Raw genomic sequence first — 27,905 nt, forward strand, 5'->3', positions numbered from 1 at the left:
CTTTGCTTTGCTCCTTGTTTTTTCTTTTGTATCTTTGCCTTGCATTGCTTGTGAATTTTCATTTATTCCTTCTCTTCAGTGCAAAGCATTGGTGAGTGCTTTTCTCTTTGTACTGTGTTTGGTTTCTTTGCTTTGACACGATATACACGAGTAAAGCAAATGAATGGAATACAGTATGGTGACCTTGTTTTGTTTGCTTTGTTTTCCTTGCTTGGTTGTTTTTCCCCTATTGCTTTTCAGTAGTGCGCCTTTTGCTTTGCTTTCCATTGTCTTTGTGTCTGTTTTGTTGGCTCTTTGTCTTAGCTGTTTCTTTCTTTGCATTAGCTTCTTCCTCCCAGAGGAGAGCATTCCTTGCCTTTTCAGAGGATGGTTCTTGGCTTTGCTTGGAGTTTCTCCCTTGCTCTTCATTCTTGGTTGCCTTACCTGGCTTTGCCTTCCTTGTCCCCTTGCCCCGGCCTTGCTCTTCCTTTGCCTTCACTTACCTGATGTGCTCTCTCCCTTGATTGTTCTGTTCTGTCTGTTCCTTTCTGGCTTCTTGAACTGCAGCCTCCTCTCTGGGCTTTCCTGCCGTGCTTGATGCATTTGCAGCTCCTTGGAGTTTCCCAGGTGGGTCCACGCCTCCTGGGCCTCCTTGCCTCTTCCCTTGTGGTGCTCTTGTGGCTTTTTCTCCAGCTGGCTGGATCCACTGCGGGCCTATTGCCCCATTTTCTCGGCATTGGTGTATGTAGATTGTTCTCTGTCATCTTCCCAGGCCTAGATGCTGAGTTTTTGCCTCTTCCAGACTCTGTTGTCATCTTTGCTTTTCCGTGAGAGTGTATTCTGTTCTGTTATCGTTGGTTGCTTGTTTTTGAATGTGGTGTTTGTTGTTGTTTCATTTATTGTTATTGGCTTTCTTTGATGTGCGTGGGGTTTTTTGTTCTTTTTTTCAGTTTGGTGCTCTTTTTTTTTCTTTGCTGTTCATTTCTTTGCACTGTATTTTTTTCCTAGTAGCGTTTCTTTTCCTTTCTCTTGTACTAGAAATTGTAGCTCCTAACACTAATCCAAATGTATAAACCACAAGTCTGAACTCTAAATCACACAGGTGTATGGGAACTGTATAATCACAGCCTGACCCTCTGTTTGACCACCTGAGGCGAGTGCTGAGTCAGCTGCAGGGGCACAGGTGATGGCAGTTTCAGCTGAGTGACCGGAAGGGGTGGACCCTGGCTGCAGCCCTGCTAGACCCCATGTAAGGGCTGACTCCCAAGGAGGAAGGATCTCTATCTGGAGGTCACCCTTAGTGGAGCCCTTCTGCGCGCCCAGGGTACGGGTAAGCTTTTTATGTCATTCCTCCTTTGGAAACGCGATCATCTCTCTGGTCCTTTACCTATTTGCCTTACAATCTGTTTGCCATACACACAGGTAATGTTTAACCCTCCTAATGGGTAGCCCTTAAGCCTTTTCTGTAAACGCAACAGGGATAGGGTTAGCCCTCATCAAGTAAGGGCCACCCTTAGTCCTAACAGCAAAGGGTAGCCCTGAAGGATTCCCATTTTGGTTATGGTTAACTCTAATCCGATGTGGTAACCGTTCACCTGTCACTGAAGGGAAGCCCTTCATCCTAACCTACTATGGTAACTCTTCATCCTAAACGCTAGCCTCTAACAGTAACCTTTAAGCCAATCCTTAGGGGTTTTCCTGAAGCCTTTGCACTGACTGAACTTGGTAGCATTTCCACGTGAAGCCTTATCTAATGCAGTAACCCGCCAATCTGATGCCAAAGGGTAACGGTCCGCAGTTAGTAGTAAGACTAAATAGTAGCACTTAACCGTAATCCAGCAGGGGATGAGGCCGAGCTTGTCTTCTGCCAGGGCGAGCGGCTGCGGGCAGTGCATCTCCCAGCTGAGGTGCCTGTAAACATCTGCCAGCTGTCCTTGTGGACGGCCCGTCATCGTCATGGAAACTGATTGTAACAGCACAAAGGTTCCAGGAGCGTGGGTGATGTCAGCTGTGACATCCTCTGGGGGGCCTGGAGCCGCCCTTTTTTGGCCTTGCAGCCCATCAAGCCAAAGCCTGCTGTCCTGCACGTGGTCCCACCGGGCAGAAACTCTTGGGACGTAGGAAGGTTCAGGGGAGGGGACAGATGCCTGAGGGCATTCTTTGATTCCATCCCAAGAGTTGTCTTTGTCTTTGTTCTTTCCATGTCGTGTGGTTTTCCTTTGCTTTTCCTTTTGCTATTTAACATCTTTTCTTTCTTTTATGCTTCTTTCTCTGTTGCTTTGCATTGCACTGCTTTGGTTATTTGTTGGTTTTTTTTTCCCTTTGTTTCGGGCCAAGCCCCAGGGGCTGCTAGGGCAATGTCCTCACTTGGAGGGGGAGGCTGGGTTTCCCATCTGAGGGCTTCATGCACAAATAGCAAGGAAAACTCAGACACAGAGCAATGCTAAGCAAAAGCACGCCTTTTCTGAGACACTGTCTCAAGCTCCCTGAGCTCTTTTTTCCTACGAGGTAACTCCCCTGCTTTTTTCCATCTCTTATTACAACAAGAGAGATTTCCATCGCTCTTACAACAGCTCGCCAAATAATGTTCTTACCCACAGAAGCTTTCCCTTTTCCCTTTTCTCAGTAAGAGTCGCTTGAATCCCGGGCTGATTCCCTAAAACCAAGTGTAATTTTTCTCCTTCCCAGAAACCAGTCACCAACAGAAGTTGTCCTGTTAGCCCACATCCACCCAAAATCCCTCAAATACACTATTCTTACAGCCAAACCAGACCATTTTCTGTTCAGTTGCAGTGCACTTACGGACCGTATTTCTAGTCTTGTTCCTGCTGAGGTAGTGGTAAAGAAACCCCAGTCTGCCTGACAGCAATACACTGCTCAGAGTAAAGCTGCTGGAGCACACAAAATGCTGTCAGGCGTCCGAGCTGAGCAACAGACTTCATTCCTGAATTGCACAGCTACCAGTAGAAGTGACCTCCACGCTGTTTGGCCTGTCCAAGGAGTTCACAGCAGCTCTGAGTACCCCCATTTCTACACAGAGTGGTATCCCCCGTCGGCTATCAGCTGCTACTGTAAGCTTTTTCTGCTGCTTGAAGCCAGAGGGGCCAGACCCAGCTGGCCCTTAGGGACCTCCTTTGACCCAGGCCTCCAACGGAAGTGTACCACTGGTTAACCCAGAATGGCAACTGTAGACCAAGGCTATCACAGGCACAGTTTTCCCTTAGCCAGGGAGCGGAAAGGACTCAGTCCAGTAAATGAAGATGGAACTGCTTACCCCTTTGTGAGGAGGAGGGCTCACACCATACTAAACAAGAGCAGAATTTGAAGCAGTGATCCTTCCCTTGGGGCAGCCAGCCCTGAAATGAGGTGAGGGAGGGGTGGAACCAGGCTGCACCCCTTTGTCATCCAGGTGAGTTGCTTCCCTCTTTTTGCTCCTGAGCAGAACAAGATTTGATGAGGAGGAAAGCCTGTGAAGTCCAAAAAGACTGCTTTCCTACTTCCTTCCCGTTTGTGTTAGCTGGCTGTCGCGGAGTTATCTAGATCAGTGTATGCCTGTGGCGGGGCAGTGGGCCTGTTTTCCTGTGTTTGGCTTCTTGCTTGCAATGATGCTGTCTTGAGTTCATGTGCTGGACTCTTGTATTTCGTGTCTTTGTTTTGCTTTGCTCTGTTTTCCTTGTTGTTTGCCGTTCTTTTGTCAGTCTTGCTTTATTGCTGCTCCTGTGTTGCAATACCTTTGTTATGTTCAGATGTGGTGATTGATACTTTTCCCTTTCCCATTCTTGGAACTCTTTTCTCCCTCCTTCAGGGTGTTCCTCTTTGTTTCTCGGCTTTTCAGGTGATTTTGCTTTGCCTTCCTTGGCTTTTTGGAACTTGGGAAAAGGTACCGAGGTGCATGGATATGTAGAAGAAAAGCTCTCCTGCTGTGGCTGAGAGGTGATGCAAAGGAGGCCTCCCGAGCAAGCACCACAAAGGCAGCTTGCTTCTCCAGAGGCTGCAGCATAAGCTCGTGTTCCTTGCGGAGGACTCCGTTGTGCATCTGCAGGAGCTGCTTTGGCATGGAGGATTTTGTGGAGTTGCTGCCAGTCGTTGCTCGGATGAAGTGAGGCTTTTGTCCTTGTATCTGTGCAGGAAAGCAGTGCAGGAGGGAACGTGTGTGGTGAGATGCTGAGGAGAGATTGCCTTCCTTGCCCCAGCAGGCTGCTTGTGTCCTGGTGATGCACGGTGACGAGAAGGCTGCTGTTCTGTGAGTAAGCCTGCCACGTGGGAGTAATGGTTGTGGCCTTTTGGGCAAGTCTCTGAGGAGAGGTCTTTGGGCAGGCTGGTTGTTTTGCTGGGCAAGTGCATGTTTCAGTTGTTTGTTGCCAGTGCTTGGTTGGTGCTTGTTTGAGAAATAGTGGTCCTGTAGACGAGCAGTGCTCTGGCAGCAGGGGAGTGAGAAATGTCATGTCCACCCAGTCTTCTCCACGAGCCTTACGCTGCCTTTCCCCATTGTCTGTAAATGGCTGTAGAAATGGCAGGGGGAGAAAGTAGGGAAGAGGGAGGTGCGGTTTCTGTGCATGCTGTGTCCACGGAGCAGGTGTGAGCTCCTAAGAGCTGGGAGCCCTGCAGAGCGTCCTGGGTTTGTTTTGCTTCCTTGTTGGAGCTGTTGGGATGCTTTTGTGGGTGCTTTGTGCGTTTGAAGTCCCTGTGCACTCTGCTGAGACCAGTGGTGTCCTAGGGAGAGCCCCGCTGCCCCCTTTTTGTTTGGGCTGTTTTCTTCCCTCGGGAGGTTAAAAGGGCCTTCAGAAACCCAGCAGTACAACTTGCTGCTGCTCCAGCCTGTCAAGTGGAGATGATGAAGTGTGACCGCCACTGGGGCAGGGAGGAGAGCAGCTAAGAAATGGTGTTCCCGTAGACTGTGTGGAGCTTGTTCTTGTGAAACGGTCCCTTGTGCTGCCAGAATCTCTCTGACTTTCAGTCCATGGCCTCTTCCTCCTGGCTTTCAAGATGTTCAGAGGCATTGCTAAGAAAGAAAGAGCAGAGCTCTTCCTAGGCCATGGCCGAGTTCACCTTTCCAGGTGTATGCCAGAGCATGAAGCATGGTCAACAAGGACGGGGTAGCAGGAGCTGGAAACAGGGGAAGCTTCCACAGAGCCCCCCGCTGGAGTCCCAGGGTGATGAGCTGAAGCTGATCTTGGCAGCATGAAAGGTGGTTTTCCGGGATGTGTGCCGTATAGGGCTCAGGGCTGTCACTGGGGTTGCTTTCACAGGACCCCCCCCAGCCCAGCTCAGGACCCCCGGTGAGTCTGTGGGTGACAAATGTGTCACTGAGAGACAGCATCAGGGTGGGAATGCGGGGACCATAGTGCCCAGGGCAGAGCCAAGCGGTGCTGGGGGGGTCAGCCCCGAGGAGAAAGTCTCCCCCACGGGAGAAATGGATTGCTTAGCTCCCCACTAAGCTCCCATTGCCTCCCAGTATTGTCTAGAGTCTTCTTGTGCAAACTCAGTGCCCCCCAGTGCTGCCTGGCACCACCCCAGTGGTGTCTGCGGCCCTGAATAGCCTCCCAGTGCCCTGCAGTGGGCTTCCCAGTGCCTCCAGTACTGCCCAGTGCCCCCAGCTCAACACACCCACTGCTCACTGCGTGACCATCTCCTTCCCCAGGAACAGCACAAGGCAACAGAGGCGTTGACAGCAGCGATGGAGATGGAGATGTTCAGAGTGGAGGAGCTGTTGGCTCGCTGCAGCCACCCCAGCATCCCCGGAGGTGGGCACGGGGGAGCCTGGGGGGGGGCTTTAGTGCTGCACAAACGACTGCAGGCAGAGGTGTAGGAAAGCGAACGCCATATGTTTAATAATTTAACGTACAAAACAGCAAATAAATGATGATATTCCCAACCATTTCCCACCCTAACAATTGTTTCTGATCCCACCCCCTACAATTCCCACCCTCTAATCAATTTCCCACCCCGCAATCAATTGCTCACAACTCACCCTCCTCCCCCCTCCCCCCCGCTCCCTCCCACCAATAGTTCCCTCCCTCTGCAGAAAACCTCCCAGCCCCCCAAATTCCCACCCCAACAATTCCTTCCTCCAAATTCCAACAACTTGGGAGTGTAACGTGATCAGAGTACAATTTCTCCCCCAGAATTGCCACCCCACAGAATTCCCTCCCCCTCCCCCCCATCTTCAATGCCAGCAGTTACAGAATGTCCAATCATTTTTGATGCCAACCATCTCCCACGGCAGCCATTTCTCACCCCAGCAGTTTCCCCACCCCCCAAATTCCCACCCCAACAATATCACAGTACAGCCATTTCATTTCTAACCTCAGAAAGATCCCAGTGCCTTAAGAATTCCAGCACCAAATTCCCACCCCCCACCCCGGATTCCCACCCCAACAATATCTCAGTACAGCCATTTCCAACCTCAGGAAGATCCCAACACCCCATGAATTCCCACCCCAAGAGTTCCCACCCCAAATTCCCTCCCCCCACCCCGGATTCCCACCCCAACAATATCACAGTACAGCCATTTCATTTCCAACCCCAAAAAGATCCGAGCACCCCAAGAATTCCCACCCCAAGTTCTCACCCAAAGAGTTCCCACCCCCCACCCATTCCCCACCCCGCAATCATCCCCTCCCCACCCTCTTCCCACCCCCAGCCTTCTTTTCCCAGCCCAAAGCTTTGACAGTCCAAGCCTTTGGCGGTCCATCAGCTTCAGAGTCCCGCATTGCCCCAGCCCAAGATGCCGTTTGTGGACAGCCCAGTTTTGGAGGGGTAGGGCTGGGGCCGGTGCTGGTGCCTCCGGAACACTGCCGCTGCTCTCTGGGCATGGTGGGGGCCAGCGAGGAGCCCAGGGCTCCAGGGAGCCGTCTTGGTCGGCTATGGCCACGTCTCCTGCTCCAGCAAGTGGGCCGGTTTCTTGGTGCGCTCCCGCTCGAGCCGCTGTTGGGCTGTGATGGGCACCCCATCAGGGCACAGTCCTCCTGCTGCCCGCCCACCGTGCTGACACAGCCAGCTTGGCCTAGCGCCGGTGTTTGTGGCCTGGGCCATCGTGGCAGCGCGGCAGCTTCCTCTTTGTGGCTGGACCGCTGCCAGTGTGCTGCTCGTGCCCGGTGCTCTTGCTGTTAGTGGTGGTGCAGGCGGGCGCTGGGCACTTGGCTGGCTCGGTGCTGTCCTCGTGGTGCACGTCTGCCAGCCGGCAGGAGATGCATCCGGGTGGCAGTGCCAGGCGGGTGAGAACCACCCGGGGCTGCCTCCGCTGCACCTCTTGGATCAGACGTGCAGTGCAGGGCAGCAGAGGTGCGGGGGCAGCCAGGGGGGTCGGCAGTGCCAGGCGGGTGAGAACCACCCGGGGCTGCCTCCGCTGCACCTCTTGGATCAGACGTGCAGTGCAGGGCAGCAGAGGTGCGGGGGCAGCCAGGGGGGTCGGCAGTGCCAGGCGGGTGAGAACCACCCGGGGCCGCCTCCGCCGCGCCTCTTCCATCAGATGTGCAGTGCGGGGCGACGGAGGCGCAGGGGCAGCCAGGGGCGTCGGCACGGGCAGCTCAGGGGATGCTGGCTGCCAGCAGAGCGAGTTGCTGAGGAGCCCTGATTCAGGATGTGTCTCTTTGCTCAGCTCCCTGCTGGCCCCGGAGGAGTCCGAGTGCTCTGTGCTGGAAGAAGAGGAGTCGAGGCTGCTGGAGACATCAGGGCTCAGTGGCTCTGTGGCAGTGATGCGCTGCATCAGCTCTTGCGTTTGGCAGCTGTTTGCAATGGCTTTGGTCCCCTCTCTTGTGACACCGGGCAGGTCCTGCTTGTGCTGGGGGACCTCCAGAGCCGCTTCTGAAAAAGCAAGAACATCCCCCCGAACGATGATGGCAGCCTTCCCACAGCCACTCGGTGCAGGCAGCCACCTCTGGGGGTCACCTCTGCGGAGCACAGTCTCACCGTCAATCCAGGTGAGCAAACGGTCCATTTCCACATCATCGTTGTCAAGTCTGCGGGTGCTGGGTGTCTCTTCTGGAAAAGGCAGAAAATGCCCAGCGGGGCAATGGCAATGCCGGCTTTCCCACGCCCACTCAGTGCAGACACCCCCCCAGCAGCTCTGCTGCCCCTCCGAGAGAGACTCACCGTTGTTGATCCACGTGAGCAGGTCATCGATGTCTGCGTCGTCGTACAGGATGCCTGTCTTGGATGTCACTTCTGGAAAAGGCAGAAAATGCCCGGTGGGGCAATGCCAGCTTTCTTTCCCACACCCAGTGTGGGTGGGTGGGTGGGTGCCAGCAACCCCCCGCCAGCTCTGCTGCCCCCAAACTCACCGTCGTTGAGCCATGCCAGGAGATGCTGGATGTCCGCCACGTCCTCCGGGATGTCTGCGCTCGCTGTGGCTGCTGGAAAAGCAAGGACATCCCCAGTGGGGCAATGCCAGCTTTCCCCCAGCCACCCGGTGCGGACAGCCTGCCGCACGCCCCGCAGCCCCCAAACTCACCCCCTGAGTCCAGCGCTGCGGTGCTGCAGCCGAGCGGAGCCGTGGCGGGATGGGGGCACCCGTCGGTGGGCGCTGGGTGCCCCTGGTCCTCCGTGAGCACCACGGCGTCCTGAAAGGGCTCCATCGGCGACTCCCAGGTGGCGGGCAGGGTGCAGGGCACGGGGAGCACCTGCTCCTGCAGTGGTGGTACCTGCAAAAGAACTGGCGGGGGGCCGGGGCGGCCGGGGGCCTGCGGCAGGCAGGTGCCTGCGGGCTGCGGGGGCTCCCCGTGGAACACGGCCCCAGGCCACAGCCCCATCGGCTGCTGGGGTGGCAGCGTCCCTGCCAGCAGGGGATGTCCCCAGCAGTGAGCAGGGGGCAGTGGGGGGAGCCATAGCTGGGTGCAGCCCCCCAGGTAGCAGCTGCAGCAGCGGTAAGTGCAGCCCCAGAGTTGGGGGCAGGACCCCCAGGTGGCAGTTGAGCCCCAGTTGGGGGCAGCCCCCCAGGGGGGAGCTGCGCTGCCTGTCCCCAGACACCTGGTACCCCAGGCCAGACAGAGGCCTGAGGCGCCAGGTAGGTGGCAGTGGGGACAGGGAGGGCTTGGGGTGGTACCGGCATCGGTCCGCGGATGGTGGGCTGCATCCAGGCGGGGTCCGGTGGCGGCACAGTCGCTTCAGGGAAGATGGCGTCGGGTGTCAGAGGCACCGTCAGCGCTCCTCGAGGGATTGTCTCTGTGGGGAAAGGCCAAAGTAGGCTCTGGGGTGGGCTGTGGGGTGAGCTCTGGGGCGCTGGGGTGGGATCTGGGGCACAGGGCTGAGATCGGGCTTACAGGGCTGGGATCTGGGGCGCTGGGGTGGGATCTGGGACGCTGGGGTGGGATCTGGGTTACGGGTGTGATATCGGGGTTACAGGGGTGGGATCTGGGGCGCTGGGCTGAGATCTGGGCTGTTAGGGTGGGATCTGGGGCGCTGGGGTGGGATCTGGGACACTGGGGTGAGCTCTGGGTTACAGGGGTGATATTGGGGTTACAGGGGTTGGATCTGGGGCGCTGGGGTGAGATCTGGGGCACAGGGGTGGGATCTGGAGCGCTGGGGCCAGCTGAAGCATGGGAGCAGGGGAAGCCTGCTGCCTTACCTGCCATGACAGCTGGAGAGTGGCAGTTAGGGGAGCCCCTCCCCCCAGGGGGGTTGCGTGACCGTTGGGGTCAGCCCCTTTCCCCCGGGCTTGAGATGGTTGCAGTTTTTGTCGCCACAAAGACCTTAAAGACCCTCAAGTCTAAGCACAACCTAACCATACCAGCCTAACTCTAACAAGCCCCTGCTCAATCATGTCCCCGAGCACCACCTGGTTTTCAACACATTCAGGGATGGTGACTGAACCAGCTCCCTGGGTGGAATAGGGAGCCAGCCCATCAGGTCTCCCCTCAGCCTCCTTTTCCCCACACTAAACAGCCCCAGTTCCTTCAGTCACTCCTCAGAGGGCATATTGGCCAAGGCCTTCCCCAGCCTTGTTGCCCTTCTTTCAACCTGCTTCAGCACCTCAACGGCCCTTCTGTGCTGAGGTGCCCAAAACTGAACACTGCACTCGAGGTGAGGCCTCGCCAGTGCCGAGTCCAGGGGCAGGATGACTTCCCTAGTCCTGCTCACCACACCATTCCTGAGCCAGGAAGGCAATTGGCCTTCTTGGCCACCTGGGCACACTGCTGGCTCATCTTCAGCCACCTGTCCGTCAGCACACCAAGGTCCCTTTCAGGGATCAGGCAGCTTTCCAGCCACTCCTCCCCAAGGAGGACTGGGGGGACGCCTGGGCTTGTTGTGACCAAAATGCAGGACCCGACACTCGGCCCCATTGAAACTCATCCAGTCAACCTGGAAGAGTGAAGAGAGAACAAAAACCAAGCAGGCAAAGAGCAGAGCTGTCCACAGGGGGCAGGGCTTGGGGCAGGGCCTGTGTCGGAGGGTGGTCCAGCACAGTGGTGGCCTCGGGGCCCAGGCTGGAGGGGGCCTGGCACAGTTGAGGCCTCGTGTGGGCCCAGAAGGAAGGGGGCCCAGGCACAGGTAGAGCCTCGGGGCCCAGGATGGAGGAGAACCAGACTCAGTTGGGGCTGTGTTGGGGCCCAGGATGGAGGAGGACCAGGTGCAGTTGGGGCTGCACTGGGGGGGCCGGAGCTGGAGGGGGGCCTAGCAGAGTTGAGGCCTCCTCTGGGCCCAGACAAAAAGGGCCCAGGCGCAACCAGGTCCTTGGGGCCCGGGATGAAGCAGGCCCAGGCCCAGTTGGGGCTGCTTTGGGGCTCAGGATGGAGGAGGACCAGGCACAGTGGGGGCTGCTTTGGGGCCCAGGATGGAGGAGGACCAGGCACAGTGGGGGCTGCTTTGGGGCTCAGGATGGAGGAGACTCAGGCACAGTTGGGGCTGCTTTGGGGCCCGGGCTGGTGGGAGGCCCGGCACAGCCAGAGCCTTGTGGCTGCACTCCCTCTGTACAGTTCAACCTTGATCCCTAACCTAAAATGGTAACTGTAGTGAAAGGCAGTAGCTGATCCAGCTGCTTTCCTGTGTTTTAATTTTCCTAAGAATGGGGAAGGACTCAAGCTAGTAAACAAAGACCCCTTTCTGAAGAACAGGACTCAGAAAGTATTAGCACAGAGCAGATCTCCCCTTAGTAGGAGAGAAGTAGAGATTCTTCCCCTTAGACAGGCAGCCCTTAAATGAGGGTGGGGAGGGCTGGAGCCAGGCTCCACCCCTTTTTGCCCAGGTGAAATGCTTGCAGGTGTGCTCCACAGCAGAACGTGTTTTAATGAAGCCTGGGAAAGCCTGTGACATCAAAGAATCCTTTCTTCCTTCTTTCTTGTTTGTGTTTGTTGCCTGCAGTTCCAAGCAGGTGGACTCTCAGTGTCTTGCAAGTGACAGCTAGCAGCAGCAGGTCCAGCCAGGAGGCACAGCACCCTGCAACCTCCAGGTGAGTGACAGCAGGCAGGCAGGCTTTTGGGCTCTGCAGGGTCATTGTGTGGAGCATTATGCACAGGAACAGCTGAGTGTAAAGATGATGTCCGAGCTGCAGAGCTAAGCATAACGGAGAGGCCCAGCGGCTCAGCTCGTTTCCCAGCGTGAGGCAGGAAATTAGAGCCACGAGGGATATGCAGACGCTTTCTGCTTTTGTCTGTTGCCTCACTCCTTCTGCCCCTGTCAGAGGGGAGGAACGAGCTGCACTTGCACAGAGACATTGCTCTCACGGCCACTCCCCCCTCAGGTTGGAGCATTCCTGGCTGCAGGATGGGCAAACCGAAGTTCTTGCCTGATTGGGTCTGTGAAGCTTAAAAAGGGAGACAAACTATGGCCTCTTGGCTCATGAAGTGAGAGAGGGGATGCTGTGCTACTGGGCTGCAGTCAAGAGTCTGAGAGAGTCTGTGTTCTATGAGATTTGAGAGACAGTTCTGGGGAGTGTGGGAGCAGTGCAAACGTGCAAGGGTGCTTTTCCTTTCAGGGGCCTTTGTGCAACAGCAGATGTTGATGCCCTAGAAGCACGGTGCGGAGCACATCCTGGGATCAAGGTGCCACGGACTGGAAAATGCTGCTGTGGCGGAGTTCCTGTGTGAAGACAAAACTCCCAGTCCCCCAGAAAAGTGGAGGCAGAAGAGCAGTGACAAGGTATCTACATGTCTATCTGTGTATGTGCACAGCAGGCCCAGCTGCCCCTGCTTCCTCCCTCCACGGGATCTGCTCCTGCTGCTGCTGCTGCTGGAGTCTCCTCTGGCCACGGTGGCGTGGGGCGAGTTCTTGTGTCAAACAGGATCTACCGGTCGTCAACCCGTTGTGACTGGGCCTGATCCCCTGGTTGACCTTTAATTAATCCCAACATTATCCATCCCATAACCTACCCTGGCACTGAGGTAAGGTGCAGTCCATCTGGCCCCGTGGACTCGGGCATCCAGCTTTTGGAGCAGGTCCAAAACCATCTAATTGTGGATTATGCATGGCCTATTCGGGTCCCCATTCCTATCTACCAGCACAGGGGACTGTGTTCCCAGGAAGTAATGAGTCTTGCTATTAAAGACTGAGGCAACGAAGGCATTAAGTACCTCAGCCTTGTCCTGATCCTTGGTCACCAAGTTGCCCTCGGCATCCAAGAAGGGATGGAGATTCTCCCTAGCCCTCCTCTTGCTGTTGATGTATTTACAGAAATATTTATTGTTGCCCTTTACCTTGGTGGCCAAGCTCAGTTCTAGCTGGGCTTTGGCTTTTCTAATTTTGTCCCTGCACATATTTGCTACGTACCTGTAATCATCATAAGTAGCTTGCCCACTCTTCCACAGACCATAATCTGTGGAATCCGCTCCTGCACCTTTAAAATTACTTCCTGAAAGTATTGCCAGCCTTCCTGGGCTCCCACGCCCTCCAAAAGTACTTCCAAAGGGAACCTCTCAACCATGGTCCTAAAGAGGTTCAAGTTTGCTCTCCGGAAGTCCAAGGTGGCAGTTCTGCTGACTCCCCTCCGTGGTTCAGCAAGAATTGAGATATCTAGCATCTCACGATCACTTTGCCCCAGGCGGCCTCCAGCCTTGACATCCCCCACAAGACCTTCTCTGTTAACAAACAGCAGGATTTTGCTTCCCCTTGCTGGCTGCGTCACCAGCTGTGTCAGGAAGTGATCTCCCACACACTCGAGGAACCTCTGGGACGGTTCCCTATCTGCTGTATTATAAATCCAGCAGATGTCTGGGACTTTGCAATAGCCCACAAGAACAAGGGGAGAGACCTTGAGACCTCATGCGGCTGTCTCTAAAGTGTCTTGCCCACCTCTTCATCCTGGTTGGGTGGCCTGTAGCACACTCCCACGATAAGGTCAGTCTTACTGGCCTTTGCTTTTATTCTGACCTAGAAGCTCTCAACCCTATCATCGCCATCCTTCATCTCCAGCCATTCCCATTCTTTCTTAACGTAGAGGGCTGCACCACTGCCTTTCCTGCCTTGCCTCTCTCTTTTGAAAAGTCGCTAGCCATCCATCACAGCACTCCAGCTGTGTGAGTCATTCCACCTCGTTTCTGTGATTTCCAAGTGATTTTTCTCCTGTTTTTTGATTCCAACAAAAGCCACTTAGGATTATTTTTGTTGTTTTTATTTTTTTAATGGCAGGCATTGTGTTTAACTTAAAAAACTTAAAAAATGAACGGACGAAGAATAGCTTTGTTTGCATTCTGGTAACTGCTGAGGCTTTGGCTGACGACAGCTTTCAGCTGCACCTGAACTAGGCTGGATTTGTCTCCTGCTCTCCATAGGTGAGTATTTCTCTTGCAGACCTTTGAATCAATGATTCCCCTGCTATTTGTCTCTTCTGGTTGCTGGAGAGAAGAGCTGCAATGTCACATCCTGATCCGTAAGGTGCTCAAGCTTGGTGATTGTCAGTAATTCAGGATATGCTTGCTTTTCTTTAAGTGAACTAAGGGATAAGCTATCATGCTGTGCCATTTCTTTTCCTGTGCGTAATGCCAAGGGATAGGGCTGCAGGTGCCTGCTGGTTCACGGGACATCCCAGAGCTTTGTACACAGCTTAAGTGATGGAACAGGAAAGACTCCAATATGGTAAAAACGTGATTTCTAGTGTTTTGGTACGTATATTCAAGTCAGTATGGGTCCATTTCAGACAGCATCGTCTCACATCTGTTTGTTGTCTCATATCAAACGCATTTTTACTGATTTGGCTACATACATACTCCACCCATAGTTTGCGTATTGTCTTCTTAGGGTGAGGTTTGCCTGCTGAACAGCGATACAAAAGAAGCTTAAATTACAGAAGCAGAGAAGCAGAGACAGTCTAGAGGCTCAATACAGTAGGGATCAGTTAGAGTATTACTTTGAAGTTGTTGTGTTCTGGGTCTTAGGTGGGATGAGAGACGGGTGTGAATGTTACAGCCAAGTGTTTTTCCCTGGTTCATTGCTCACCTGCTGCCATGCAAGCCAGCTCTTCTTTTCCCTGCCTCTGCTTTTCTTGTTGCATGCATATGCATCGCAAAATCTCTGAACAGATTTATTTTCACGTTTTAACAGTGTATAGCTAGAAGTGGGGCTTATCTCATCATCTGATGGAGATTGGTTGTGTATGGGGGAGTTTGCACGAATTATTAGCACCTCACCAAAAGCAAGGAACAGAAAAAGAAAGAAAAAAACACCAAACCACCCTAAAAGCTGCATAAATGACTATAGCTGAGCCAGCAGGAAATATTACCTGCAGTTTGCAGAGTCCTCATTTTGCTCAGCACTGACTGGATGGGGTTAACAGTGACCACTAATGAAGGAGCTCTGCTACCTGTCTGAGCAGTGCTCCAGTCTTTGTTGCTGCGTTATGAATGCACTGCTCCTCCTGCCACATTTCTTCACGCCCTCGGTTGTTATCTGAGCAGTGGTAGCCCCCACGAGCGATGCAGTCAGTGCCTGCTTGCTCCAGGTGCTCCATAAGCACAGCAGAAGGATGCCAGGGGGCTTGCAGGCAGTGTGTGCATGCTGTTGCTCTCTCCAAGAAGCCCCTGTTTTGGCTAGCTGCAGAAGAAACCATTTTTTCCTTGGTCAGATCCTTGCAAACGCAGTGCAAGTGTACAGAACGGTACGGTGTCTAGCTGTCTTTTCGCAGTACGTGCAATGAGGTTATCTATTTTTCAGGCAGAGAAGTGCGTCCAGGCAGTTTGGAGAACTGCTGGCTCAGGCTTCACCTCCACTAATCCAAGTTCAGTCACTTTCCTCTGAAGAACCTGCATCAAGCCGTGGTTTTAAGCTGCAGATGGAGTTCTTCTCGCAGGACTGAAGTGCTGAAGCTCTCTGAGCTCCGAAGGCACCCTGAACTCATGTGAGTGTGACTGGCTGCTTTGCTTTTGGCAAGAGACCCTTTAGAGCCCCAGAGTGCGCTGTGCAGAGTCTCTAAGGAGAGGACTCCTGAGGCCGAATTTATTTGTATCCCACAGGAGGCTTTTTCTTGGTTGGCAACGTGCTTAAAAAAGAAAGAAATGCAAATGGGCATTTCCACGTGACTGTATTCTGCTCAGTGCAGTGTCTGCCTGTGTTGCAGACTGAGCTCCGTGGCATTGCAAAGAATGCACCAAAGTAAGTAGTGCAGGAGAGCATTTTTTCCAGTTAGAATGTTGGCCTTCCAAAGCAGGCCTGCCTTGGTTGCACTGGCTTGCATCTCAGCTGGTGTTCTGTTGTCAGGGTTCCCGTATTTCTAGCGGTTGTCAGGGCGGTGGCTCATGACATCGTAAGGCCGTGGCGATGTGACGGTAAGAATGTCCCATGTCAAGTACAAGATGGCTGTGTGGGACGAGGGGAAGCCATGGCCTGACAGCTGCCCTTCTGGTCAGCAGTGGAATTCTGCGGGGTCCATTAGAAGGCCATTTCTCTGTAATGCTTTCTCTGTTGGTTCCAGTCAAGATGTGGCCGTTGTATGAAGTAAGTTTGTGGTTGCTGTGAAGCTGGGAGGAATGTTGACTGCCTTGGGGGTTGAGAGGCCTTGCAGCAAGATGTGGAGAAATGTGAGGGTGGTCCCCATCTGCACGAAGAAGAGCAAGCGCTGCGTTCTGCACCTGGGATGCGGCAGCCCTGGCTGTACGTACAGCGTGGGGGGGGCGAGGGGCTGGAGATCAGCCCTGCCAAAAGGGAGGGATCTGGGCGTTGTGGTTGCTGACAACTTGAATCTGAGCTGGCAGTGTGCCCTGGGCACAGGGTTTGAGTTTGGGTGGTCCTTTGGGGAGCCAGGGGTTGGACTTGATGGTCCCTGTGTCCTTTAAGAAGGCCGAATAGTCTTTCAGTGATTGTTCTGGGCAGCTCACACCACTGGGTGTACAATTCATTTCACTTGGAATTTCAGGGTCAGACATAAATGTTATTATCTGCTTTAGAGAAAGAAGTGGGAGGCTGAACTGATATTTGGAAAAATGAAAAATGTTTAAAATGTTTTTTGCAAGATAAGCCCTCAGCAAACAGTCGTCCTGTTCCACTTTTGGCCAGTCTCAGATGCTTGTCTTCCAGAATGTCTGCGTGTGGATGAATCACAACAGGATCCTGGGAACTTTTAAGAAAGGTAGGAAGGAGGAACCGGGGAACTACAGGCTGGTGAGCCTCACCTCTGTGCCTGGGAAGATCATGGAGCAGATCCTCCTAGGAGCTATGTTAAGGCACACATGAGACAAAGAGATCCGAGACAGCCAGCATGGCTTCACCAAGAGCAGATTGTGCCTGACCAATCTGGTGGCCTTCTGTAGTGGAGTGATGGCTTTGGTCGACGGGGGAAGGGTGGTGGATATCATCTACCTGGACTTCTACAGAGCCTTTGACATGGTCCCTCAGCACATCCTTCTCTCTAAATTAAAGAGGTATAGATTGGAAGGATGGACTGTTCAGTGGAGTAGGATTTGGCTGGCTGGACACAGCCAAAGGGTTGTGACGAATGGTTTTGTGCCAGGGTGGAGGCTGATCACAAGCAGTGTCCCTCAGGGGTTGGTCTTGGGACCTGTGCTCCTCAGCATCTTCATCAGTGACACAGACAATGGCATCGAGTGCACCCTCAGCAAGTTTGCAGATGATACAAACTGGGCAGTGCAGTCGATAGTCTGGAAGGAAGGGAAGCCATCCAGAGGGACCTGGACAGGCTGGAGAGGCTGTGGGTGTCCCATCCCTGGAGGCATTCAAGGCCAAGCTACCCATGTTTGCCTTCTGTAGTTATCAGTGGGGCAAGAGGAAAATGAAGAGTACAATGAAGTACAGAGTGCTTTTCTTGTCTTGTTCAACTGCAAGTTCCTGTTTTCTCAAAGGCAAAAACAATTAAGGCTCAGCAAAAACAATTAAGGCTCAGCAAAAACAGTTAAGGCAGTCATTGTAAGTATTAATTTCTGATGATGGTGGCTGCCTGTGTTCGGAGGTCACACTTAGTTGAAGCACACTGCGCCTGTGGAAATTCTGCTGAGCAATTAGCAAAAATACCCTTGTCATTAGGAAGAAACAAGAACACTGTTGTCCATAAAGTAATCAGTGGCGTTTAAGCAAGTGACACCTCTTTGTTTTACAGGAGAAAAAAACGACAGGTGAGCCTAACATATTAATTAACTGAGAACAAAACGTTAGGAAGGACAAGACTGTGCTTGAGTTTTCCCAGTAATGAGTGCCTGAATTCCAGAGTGGGTTTCTGAATCTTTGTTTCATCCTACGGGTCCTATGAAGGACTGTGCCATCATTGTAATCTGCATCAGAAATGCCTCCTTTCTCAGTGCAAATCCTGCCATTGGATTAAGGGCAAAAATAATGTGCAGAGTAGGACTTCTATAGTACTCCATATTATAGAACTCTAAAGACAGACTATAATACTCTATATTACAGGGACTCTAAAAACAGACTGCTTCAACACACTTGGAATCAGCACACCTTTGAATCTGATGCAAAGAGATGCATGTTTGGTTGTTTTGTTTTGTTTGTTTTTTTAAATCTCTTTGAACAGCCAGATCAAGTAGCTGAGCAGCCTCGTTCCAGCTTTTCTGTAAAACTTGAGTCATGAGGAGTGCTTTCTCTAACAGTGGTAGTGTTGGGACACACGCTTCTCTTTTTGCCACAGACTGAGCATTGTTCTCTCTCCTTCTTCATATCTTGCAGGAAAGATTGCTTCACATGTAATGAAAAGCTAGTGTCCAGAAGATCACTGCGGCCAGATGCCAATTTTGATGCCCTCGTCAGTAAGACTTGTCCAAGCCCTGATGTATGTGAAACTCATCAGGAGGGAATGCTGGCAAGAATCAGCTAACACAGTAGCAGCAAGCTTTCAGTGACAGCGTTAAGGAAGGGTGACGATTCAGGCTGGGAGCAGGTATGTCATCACCTGACTTGACCACATGTAACTTGATGCTAGAAATACACCACGTCCTCCCTCCCTGCATGGCAAGAGATGGCTCTCTTCTCCTGCAAAGGCAGCCGAAGTAACTTCTGTGTGCTGACTAGAGAGAGAAAACTTGGTGTCACTCCTTGCAAGTCCTGTGGCAGCCAGATATTGTGTGATGAGAGTTGCTGTCTATTTACTGTGTTTGGTTTCTTTGCTTTGCCATGCTGTACACGAGTAAAGGAAATGAATGGAATACGAGATGGTGACCTTGTTTTGTTTGCTTTGTTTTCCTTGCTTGGTTGTTTTTCCTCCTATTGCTTTTCAGTAGTGCGCCTTTTGCTTTGCTTTCCATTGTCTTTGTGTCTGTTTTGTTGGCTCTTTGTCTTAGCTGTTTCTTTCTTTGCATTAGCTTCTTCCTCCCAGAGGAGAGCATTCCTTGCCTTTTCAGAGGATGGTTCTTGGCTTTGCTTGGAGTTTCTCCCTTGCTCTTCATTCTTGGTTGCCTTACCTGGCTTTGCCTTCCTTGTCCCCTTGCCCCGGCCTTGCTCTTCCTTTGCCTTCACTTACCTGATGTGCTCTCTCCCTTGATTGTTCTGTTCTGTCTGTTCCTTTCTGGCTTCTTGAACTGCAGCCTCCTCTCTGGGCTTTCCTGCCGTGCTTGATGCATTTGCAGCTCCTTGGAGTTTCCCAGGTGGGTCCACGCCTCCTGGGCCTCCTTGCCTCTTCCCTTGTGGTGCTCTTGTGGCTTTTTCTCCAGCTGGCTGGATCCACGCGGGCCTATTGCCCCATTTTCTCGGCATTGGTGTATGTCGATTGTTCTCTGTCATCTTCCCAGGCCTAGATGCTGAGTTTTTGCCTCTTCCAGACTCTGTTGTCATCTTTGCTTTTCCGTGAGAGTGTATTCTGTTCTGTTATCGTTGGTTGCTTGTTTTTGAATTTGGTGTTTGTTGTTGTTTCATTTATTGTTGTTGGCTTTCTTTGATGTGCGTGGGGTTTTTTGTTCTTTTTTTGTTTGGTGCTCTTTTTCTTTTTTTTTTTGCTGTTCATTTCTTTGCACTGTATTTTTTTCCTAGTAGCGTTTCTTTTCCTTTCTCTTGTACTAGAAATTTTAGCTCCTAACACTAATCCAAATGTATAAACCACAAGTCTGAACTCTAAATCACACAGGTGTATGGGAACTGTATAATCACAGCCTGACCCTCTGTTTGACTACCTGAGGCGAGTGCTGAGTCAGCTGCAGGGGCACAGGTGATGGCAGTTTGACCTGAGTGACCGTAAGGGGTGGACCCTGGCTGCAGCCCTGCTAGACCCCATGTAAGGGCTGACTCCCAAGGAGGAAGGATCTCTATCTGGAGGTCACCCTTAGTGGAGCCCTTCTGCGCGCCCAGGGTACGGGTAAGCTTTTTATGTCATTCCTCCTTTGGAAACGCGCTCATCTCTCTGGTCCTTTACCTATTTGCCTTACAATCTGTTTGCCCTGCACACAGGTAATGTTTAACCCTCCTAATGGGTAGCCCTTATCTTTTTCTGTAAATGCAACAGGGATAGGGTTAGCCCTCATCAAGTAAGGGCCACCCTTAGTCCTAACACCAAAGGGTAGCCCTGAAGGATTCCCATTTTGGTTATGGTTAACTCTAATCGGATGTGGTAACCGTTGACCTGTCACTGAAGGGAAGCCCTTCATCCTAACCTACTATGGTAACTCTTCATCCTAAACGCTAGCCTCTAACAGTAACCTTTAAGCCAATCCTTAGGGGTTTTCCTTCAGCCTTTGCACTGACTGAACTTGGTAGCATTTCCACGTGAAGCCTTATCTAATGCAGTAACCCGCCAATCTGATGCCAAAGGGTAACGGTCCGCAGTTAGTAGTAAGACTAAATAGTAGCACTTAACCGTAATCCAGCAGGGGATGAGGGCGAGCTTGTCTTCTGCCAGGGCGAGCGGCTGCGGGCAGTGCATCTCCCAGCTGAGGTGCCTGTAAACATCTGCCAGCTGTCCTTGTGGAGGGCCCGTCATCGTCATGGAAACTGATTGTAACAGCACAAAGGTTCCAGGAGCGTGGGTGATGTCAGCTGTGACATCCTCTGGGGGGCCTGGAGCCGCCCTTTTTTGGCCTTGCAGCCCATCAAGCCAAAGCCTGCTGTCCTGCACGTGGTCCCACCGGGCAGAAACTCTTGGGACGTAGGAAGGTTCAGGGGAGGGGACAGATGCCTGAGGGCATTCTTTGATTCCATCCCAAGAGTTGTTTTGTCTTTGTTCTTTCCATGTCGTGTGGTTTTCCTTTGCTTTTCCTTTTGCTATTTAACATCTTTTCTTTCTTTTATGCTTCTTTCTCTGTTGCTATGCCTTGCATTGCATTGCATTGCTTTGGTTATTTGTTTTTTTTTCCCTTTGTTTCGGGCCAAGCCGCAGGGGCTGCTAGGGCTAGGGCAATGTCCTCACTTGGAGGGGGAGGCTGGGTTTCCCATCTGAGGGCTTCATGCACAAATAGCAAGGAAAACTCAGACACAGAGCAATCCTAAGCAAAGGCACGCCTTTTCTGAGACACTGTCTCAAGCTCCCTGAGCTCTTTTTTCCTACGAGGTAACTCCCCTGCTTTTTTCCATCTCTTATTACAACAAGAGAGATTTCCATCGCTCTTACAACAGCTCGCCAAATAATGTTCTTACCCACAGAAGCTTTCCCTTTTCTCAGTAAGAGTCGCTTGAATCCCGGGCTGATTCCCTAAAACCAAGTGTAATTGTTCTCCTTCCCAGAAACCAGTCACCAACAGAAGTTGTCCTGTTAGCCCACATCCACCAAAAATCCCTCAAATACACTATTCTTACAGCCAAACCAGACCATTTTCTGTTCAGTTGCAGTGCACTTACGGACCGTATTTCTAGTCTTGTTCCTGCTGAGGTAGTGGTAAAGAAACCCCAGTCTGCCTGACAGCAATACACTGCTCAGAGTAAAGCTGCTGGAGCACACAAAATGCTGTCAGGCGTCCGAGCTGAGCAACAGACTTCATTCCTGAATTGCACAGCTACCAGTAGAAGTGACCTCCACGCTGTTTGGCCTGTCCAAGGAGTTCACACAGCTCTGAGTACCCCCATTTCTACACAGAGTGGTATCCCCCGTCGGCTATCAGCTGCTACTGTAAGCCTTTCTGCTGCTTGAAGCCAGAGGGGCCAGACCCAGCTGGCCCTTAGGGACCTCCTTTGACCCAGGCCTCCAACGGAAGTGTACCACTGGTTAACCCAGAATGGCAACTGTAGACCAAGGCTATCACAGGCACAGTTTTCCCTTAGCCAGGGAGCGGAAAGGACTCAGTCCAGTAAATGAAGATGGAACTGCTTACCCCTTTGTGAGGAGGAGGGCTCACACCATACTAAACAAGAGCAGAATTTGAAGCAGTGATCCTTCCCTTGGGGCAGCCAGCCCTGAAATGAGGTGAGGGAGGGGTGGAACCAGGCTGCACCCCTTTGTCATCCAGGTGAGTTGCTTCCCTCTTTTTGCTCCTGAGCAGAACAAGATTTGATGAGGAGGAAAGCCTGTGAAGTCCAAAAAGACTGCTTTCCTACTTCCTTCCCGTTTGCGTTAGCTGGCTCTCACGGAGTTATCTAGATCAGTGTATGCCTGTGGCGGGGCAGTGGGCCTGTTTTCCTGTGTTTGGCTTTGCGATGATGCTGTCTTGAGTTCATGTGCTGGACTCTTGTATTTCGTGTCTTTGTTTTGCTTTGCTCTGTTTTCCTTGTTGTTTGACGTTCTTTTGTCAGTCTTGCTTTATTGCTGCTCCTGTGTTGCAATACCTTTGTTATGTTCAGATGTGGTGATTGATACTTTTCCCTTTCCCATTCTTGGAACTCTTTTCTCCCTCCTTCAGGGTGTTCCTCTTTGTTTCTCGGCTTTTCAGGTGATTTTGCTTTGCCTTCCTTGGCTTTTTGGAACTTGGGAAAAGGTACCGAGGTGCATGGATATGTAGAAGAAAAGCTCTCCTGCTGTGGCTGGGAGGTGATGCAAAGGAGGCCTCCCGAGCAAGCACCACAAAGGCAGCTTGCTTCTCCAGAGGCTGCAGCATAAGCTCGTGTTCCTTGTGGAGGACTCCGTTGTGCATCTGCAGGAGCTGCTTTGGCATGGAGGATTTTGTGGAGTTGCTGCCAGTCGTTGCTCGGATGAAGTGAGGCTTTTGTCCTTGTATCTGTGCAGGAAAGCAGTGCGGAGGGAACGTGTGTGGTGAGATGCTGAGGAGAGATTGCCTTCCTTGCCCCAGCAGGCTGCTTGTGTCCTGGTGATGCACGGTGACGAGAAGGCTGCTGTTCTGTGAGTAAGCCTGCCACGTGGGAGTAATGGCTGTGGCCTTTTGGGCAAGTCTCTGAGGAGAGGTCTTTGGGCAGGCTGGTTGTTTTGCTGGGCAAGTGCCATTTGAGTTGTTTGTTGCCGTGCTTGGTTGGTGCTTGTTTGAGAAATAGTGGTCCTGTAGACGAGCAGTGCTCTGGCAGCAGGGGAGTGAGAAATGTCATGTCCACCCAGTCTTCTCCACGAGCCTTACGCTGCCTTTCCCCAGTGTCTGTAAATGGCTGTAGAAATGGCAGGGGGAGAAATGGGGAAGAGGGGAGGTGCGGTTTCTGTGCATGCTGTGTCCACGGAGCAGGTGTGAGCTCCTAAGAGCTGGGAGCCCTGCAGAGCGTCCTGGGTTTGTTTTGCTTCCTTGTTGGAGCTGTTGGGATGCTTTTGTGGGTGCTTTGTGCGTTTGAAGTCCCTGTGCACTCTGCTGAGACCAGTGGTGTCCTAGGGAGAGCCCCGCTGCCCCCTTTTTGTTCGGGCTGTTTTCTTCCCTCGGGAGGTTAAAAGGGCCTTCAGAAACCCAGCAGTACAACTTGCTGCTGCTCCAGCCTGTCAAGTGGAGATGATGAAGTGTGACCGCCACTGGGGCAGGGAGGAGAGCAGCTAAGAAATGGTGTTCCCGTAGACTGTGTGGAGCTTGTTCTTGTGAAACGGTCCCTTGTGCTGCCAGAATCTCTCTGACTTTCAGCCATGGCCTCTTCCTCCTGGCTTTCAAGATGTTCAGAGGCATTGTTAAGAAAGAAAGAGCAGAGCTCTTCCTAGGCCATGGCCGAGTTCACCTTTCCAGGTGTATGCCAGAGCATGAAGCATGGTCAACAAGGACGGGGTAGCAGGAGCTGGAAACAGGGGAAGCTTCCACAGAGCCCCCCGCTGGAGTCCCAGGGTGATGAGCTGAAGCTGATCTTGGCAGCATGAAAGGTGGTTTTCCGGGATGTGTGCCGTATAGGGCTCAGGGCTGTCACTGGGGTTGCTTTCACAGGACCCCCCCCAGCCCAGCTCAGGACCCCCGGTGAGTCTGTGGGTGACAAATGTGTCACTGAGAGACAGCATCAGGGTGGGAATGCGGGGACCATAGTGCCCAGGGCAGAGCCAAGCGGTGCTGGGGGGGTCACCCCCGAGGAGAAAGTCTCCCCCACGGGAGAAATGGATTGCTTAGCTCCCCACTAAGCTCCCATTGCCTCCCAGTATTGTCTAGAGTCTTCTTGTGCAAACTCAGTGCCCCCCAGTGCTGCCTGGCACCACCACCCCAGTGGTGTCTGCGGCCCTGAATAGCCTCCCAGTGCCCTGCAGTGGGCTTCCCAGTGCCTCCAGTACTGCCCAGTGCCCCCAGCTCAACACACCCACTGCTCACTGCGTGACCATCTCCTTCCCCAGGAACAGCACAAGGCAACAGAGACGTTGACAGCAGCGATGGAGATGGAGATGTTCAGAGTGGAGGAGCTGTTGGCTCGCTGCAGCCACCCCAGCATCCCCGGAGGTGGGCACGGGGGAGCCTGGGGGGGGGGCTTTAGTGCTGCACAAACGACTGCAGGCAGAGGTGTAGGAAAGCGAACGCCATACGTTTAATAATTTAACGTACAACACAGCAAATAAATGATGATATTCCCAACCATTTCCCACCCTAACAATTGTTTCTGATCCCACCCCCTACAATTCCCACCCTCTAATCAATTTCCCACCCCGCAATCAATTGCTCACAACCCACCCTCCTCCCCCCTTCCCCCCGCTCCCTCCCACCAATAGTTCCCTCCCTCTGCAGAAAACCTCCCAGCCCCCCAAATTCCCACCCCAACAATTCCTTCCTCCAAATTCCAACAACTTGGGAGTGTAACGTGATCAGAGTACAATTTCTCCCCCAGAATTGCCACCCCACAGAATTCCCTCCCCCTCCCCCCCATCTTCAATGCCAGCAGTTACAGAATGTCCAATCATTTTTGATGCCAACCATCTCCCACGGCAGCCATTTCTCACCCCAGCAGTTCCCCACCCCCCAAATTCCCACCCCAACAATATCACAGTACAGCCATTTCATTTCTAACCTCAGAAAGATCCCAGTGCCTTAAGAATTCCAGCACCAAATTCCCACCCCCCACCCCGGATTCCCACCCCAACAATATCTCAGTACAGCCATTTCCAACCTCAGGAAGATCCCAACACCCCATGAATTCCCACCCCAAGAGTTCCCTCCCCCCACCCCGGATTCCCACCCCAACAATATCACAGTACAGCCATTTCATTTCCAACCCCAAAAAGATCCGAGCACCCCAAGAATTCCCACCCCAAGTTCTCACCCAAAGAGTTCCCACCCCAAATTCCCTCCCCCCACCCATTCCCCACCCCGCAACCATCCCCTCCCCACCCTCTTCCCACCCCCCAGCCTTCTTTTCCCACCCCAAAGCTTTGACAGTCCAACCCTTTGGCGGTCCATCAGCTTCAGAGTCCCGCATTGCCCCAGCCCAAGATGCCGTTTGTGGACAGCCCAGTTTTGGAGGGGTAGGGCTGGGGCCGGTGCTGGTGCCCCCGGAACACTGCCGCTGCTCTCTGGGCATGGTGGGGGCCAGCGAGGAGCCCAGGGCTCCAGGGAGCCGTCTTGGTCGGCTATGGCCACGTCTCCTGCTCCAGCAAGTGGGCCGGTTTCTTGGTGCGCTCCCGCTCGAGCCGCTGTTGGGCTGTGATGGGCACCCCATCAGGGCACAGTCCTCCTGCTGCCCGCCCACCGTGCTGACACAGCCAGCTTGGCCTAGCGCCGGTGTTTGTGGCCTGGGCCATCGTGGCAGCGCGGCAGCTTCCTCTTTGTGGCTGGGCCGCTGCCAGTGTGCTGCTCGTGCCCGGTGCTCTTGCTGTTAGTGGTGGTGCAGGCGGGCGCTGGGCACTTGGCTGGCTCGGTGCTGTCTTCGTGGTGCATGTCTGCCAGCCGGCAGGAGATGAATCCGGGTGGCAGTGCCAGGCGGGTGAGAACCACCCGGGGCTGCCTCCGCTGCACCTCTTGGATCAGACGTGCAGTGCGGGGCAGCAGAGGTGCGGGGGCAGCCAGGGGGGTCGGCAGTGCCAGGCGGGTGAGAACCACCCGGGGCCGCCTCCGCCGCGCCTCTTCCATCAGATGTGCAGTGCGGGGCGACGGAGGCGCAGGGGCAGCCAGGGGCGTCGGCACGGGCAGCTCAGGGGATGCTGGCTGCCAGCAGAGCGAGTTGCTGAGGAGCCCTGATTCAGGATGTGTCTCTTTGCTCAGCTCCCTGCTGGCCCCGGAGGAGTCCGAGTGCTCTGTGCTGGAAGAAGAGGAGTCGAGGCTGCTGGAGACATCAGGGCTCAGTGGCTCTGTGGCAGTGATGCGCTGCATCAGCTCTTGCGTTTGGCAGCTGTTTGCAATGGCTTTGGTCCCCTCTCTTGTGACACCGGGCAGGTCCTGCTTGTGCTGGGGGACCTCCAGAGCCGCTTCTGAAAAAGCAAGAACATCCCCCCGAACGATGATGGCAGCCTTCCCACAGCCACTCGGTGCAGGCAGCCACCTCTGGGGGTCACCTCTGCGGAGCACAGTCTCACCGTCAATCCAGGTGAGCAAACGGTCCATTTCCACATCATTGTTGTCAAGTCTGCGGGTGCTGGGTGTCTCTTCTGGAAAAGGCAGAAAATGCCCAGCGGGGCAATGGCAATGCCGGCTTTCCCACGCCCACTCAGTGCAGACACCCCCCCAGCAGCTCTGCTGCCCCTCCGAGAGAGACTCACCGTTGTTGATCCACGTGAGCAGGTCATCGATGTCTGCGTCGTCGTACAGGATGCCTGTCTTGGATGTCACTTCTGGAAAAGGCAGAAAATGCCCGGTGGGGCAATGCCAGCTTTCTTTCCCACACCCAGTGTGGGTGGGTGGGTGGGTGCCAGCAACCCCCCGCCAGCTCTGCTGCCCCCAAACTCACCGTCGTTGAGCCATGCCAGGAGATGCTGGATGTCCGCCACGTCCTCCGGGATGTCTGCGCTCGCTGTGGCTGCTGGAAAAGCAAGGACATCCCCAGTGGGGCAATGCCAGCTTTCCCCCAGCCACCCGGTGCGGACAGCCTGCCGCACGCCCCGCAGCCCCCAAACTCACCCCCTGAGTCCAGCGCTGCGGTGCTGCAGCCGAGCGGAGCCGTGGCGGGATGGGGGCACCCGTCGGTGGGCGCTGGGTGCCCCTGGTCCTCCGTGAGCACCACGGCGTCCTGAAAGGGCTCCATCGGCGACTCCCAGGTGGCGGGCAGGGTGCAGGGCACGGGGAGCACCTGCTCCTGCAGTGGTGGTACCTGCAAAAGAACTGGCGGGGGGCCGGGGCGGCCGGGGGCCTGCGGCAGGCAGGTGCCTGCGGGCTGCGGGGGCTCCCCGTGGAACACGGCCCCAGGCCACAGCCCCATCGGCTGCTGGGGCAGCAGCGTCCCTGCCAGCAGGGGATGTCCCCAGCAGTGAGCAGGGGCAGTGGGGGGAGCCATAGCTGGGTGCAGCCCCCCAGGTAGCAGCTGCAGCAGCGGTAAGTGCAGCCCCAGAGTTGGGGGCAGGCCCCCAGGTGGCAGTGGAGCCCCAGTTGGGGGCAGCTCCCTCCCAGGGGGGAGCTGCGCTGCCTGTCCCCAGACACCTGGTACCCCAGGCCAGACAGAGGCCTGAGGCGCCAGGTAGGTGGCAGTGGGGACAGGGAGGGCTTGGGGTGGTACCGGCATCGGTCCGCGGATGGTGGGCTGCATCCAGGCGGGGTCCGGTGGCGGCACAGTCGCTTCAGGGAAGATGGCGTCGGGTGTCAGAGGCACCGTCAGCGCTCCTCGAGGGATTATCTCTGTGGGGAAAGGCCAAAGTAGGCTCTGGGGTGGGCTGTGGGGTGAGCTCTGGGGCGCTGGGGTGGGATCTGGGGCACAGGGCTGAGATCGGGCTTACAGGGCTGGGATCTGGGGCGCTGGGGTGGGATCTGGGACGCTGGGGTGGGATCTGGGTTACGGGTGTGATATCGGGGTTACAGGGGTGGGATCTGGGGCGCTGGGCTGAGATCTGGGCTGTGCAGAGTAGGACTTCTGGTACTCCTATTATGGAACTCTGGGACACTATAATACTCTGTTACAGGGGTGATATTGACTGCTTACACACTTGGATCTGGGGCGCTGGCAAGAGATCTGGGTTGCACAGGTTTGGGATTTGGATCTCTGGGGCCAGCTGAAGTATGGCAGCAGTTCCAGCTTTGCTGTAAAACTTGCCATGAGGAGCTCTAACAGTGGTAGTTTGGGAGCTCTCCCAGGGGGGTTTGTGACCGTTGGTGTCTCCCCTTTCCCCCTTGCTTGAGATTGCTTGCAGTTTTTGTCCCACAAAGACCTTA

General features: G+C 53.9%; 1 long non-coding RNA gene across 7 annotated transcripts; it reads left to right on the plus strand.

The window, feature by feature from the left end:
- The first annotated feature begins 13,621 nt into the window (after positions 1-13,621).
- On the plus strand, positions 13,622-19,476 carry LOC121107039. 7 transcript variants are annotated; one of them, XR_005840347.1, is made up of 4 exons: positions 14,653-15,244; positions 15,360-16,471; positions 18,034-18,244; positions 19,424-19,476. It is a non-coding gene; the product is annotated as an uncharacterized LOC121107039 (long non-coding RNA). The 7 variants fall into 7 exon arrangements; XR_005840344.2 differs by lacking the exon at positions 19,424-19,476 and having other exon boundaries at positions 15,360-15,996; positions 16,356-16,471; positions 18,034-18,514; XR_006931689.1 differs by lacking the exons at positions 18,034-18,244; positions 19,424-19,476 and having other exon boundaries at positions 15,360-15,498; positions 15,604-15,671; positions 15,818-18,027.
- The last annotated feature ends 8,429 nt before the right edge of the window (positions 19,477-27,905 follow it).

This window comes from Gallus gallus, chromosome 17 (genome assembly GCF_016699485.2).
Source record: "Gallus gallus isolate bGalGal1 chromosome 17, bGalGal1.mat.broiler.GRCg7b, whole genome shotgun sequence".
NCBI lineage: Eukaryota > Metazoa > Chordata > Aves > Galliformes > Phasianidae > Gallus > Gallus gallus.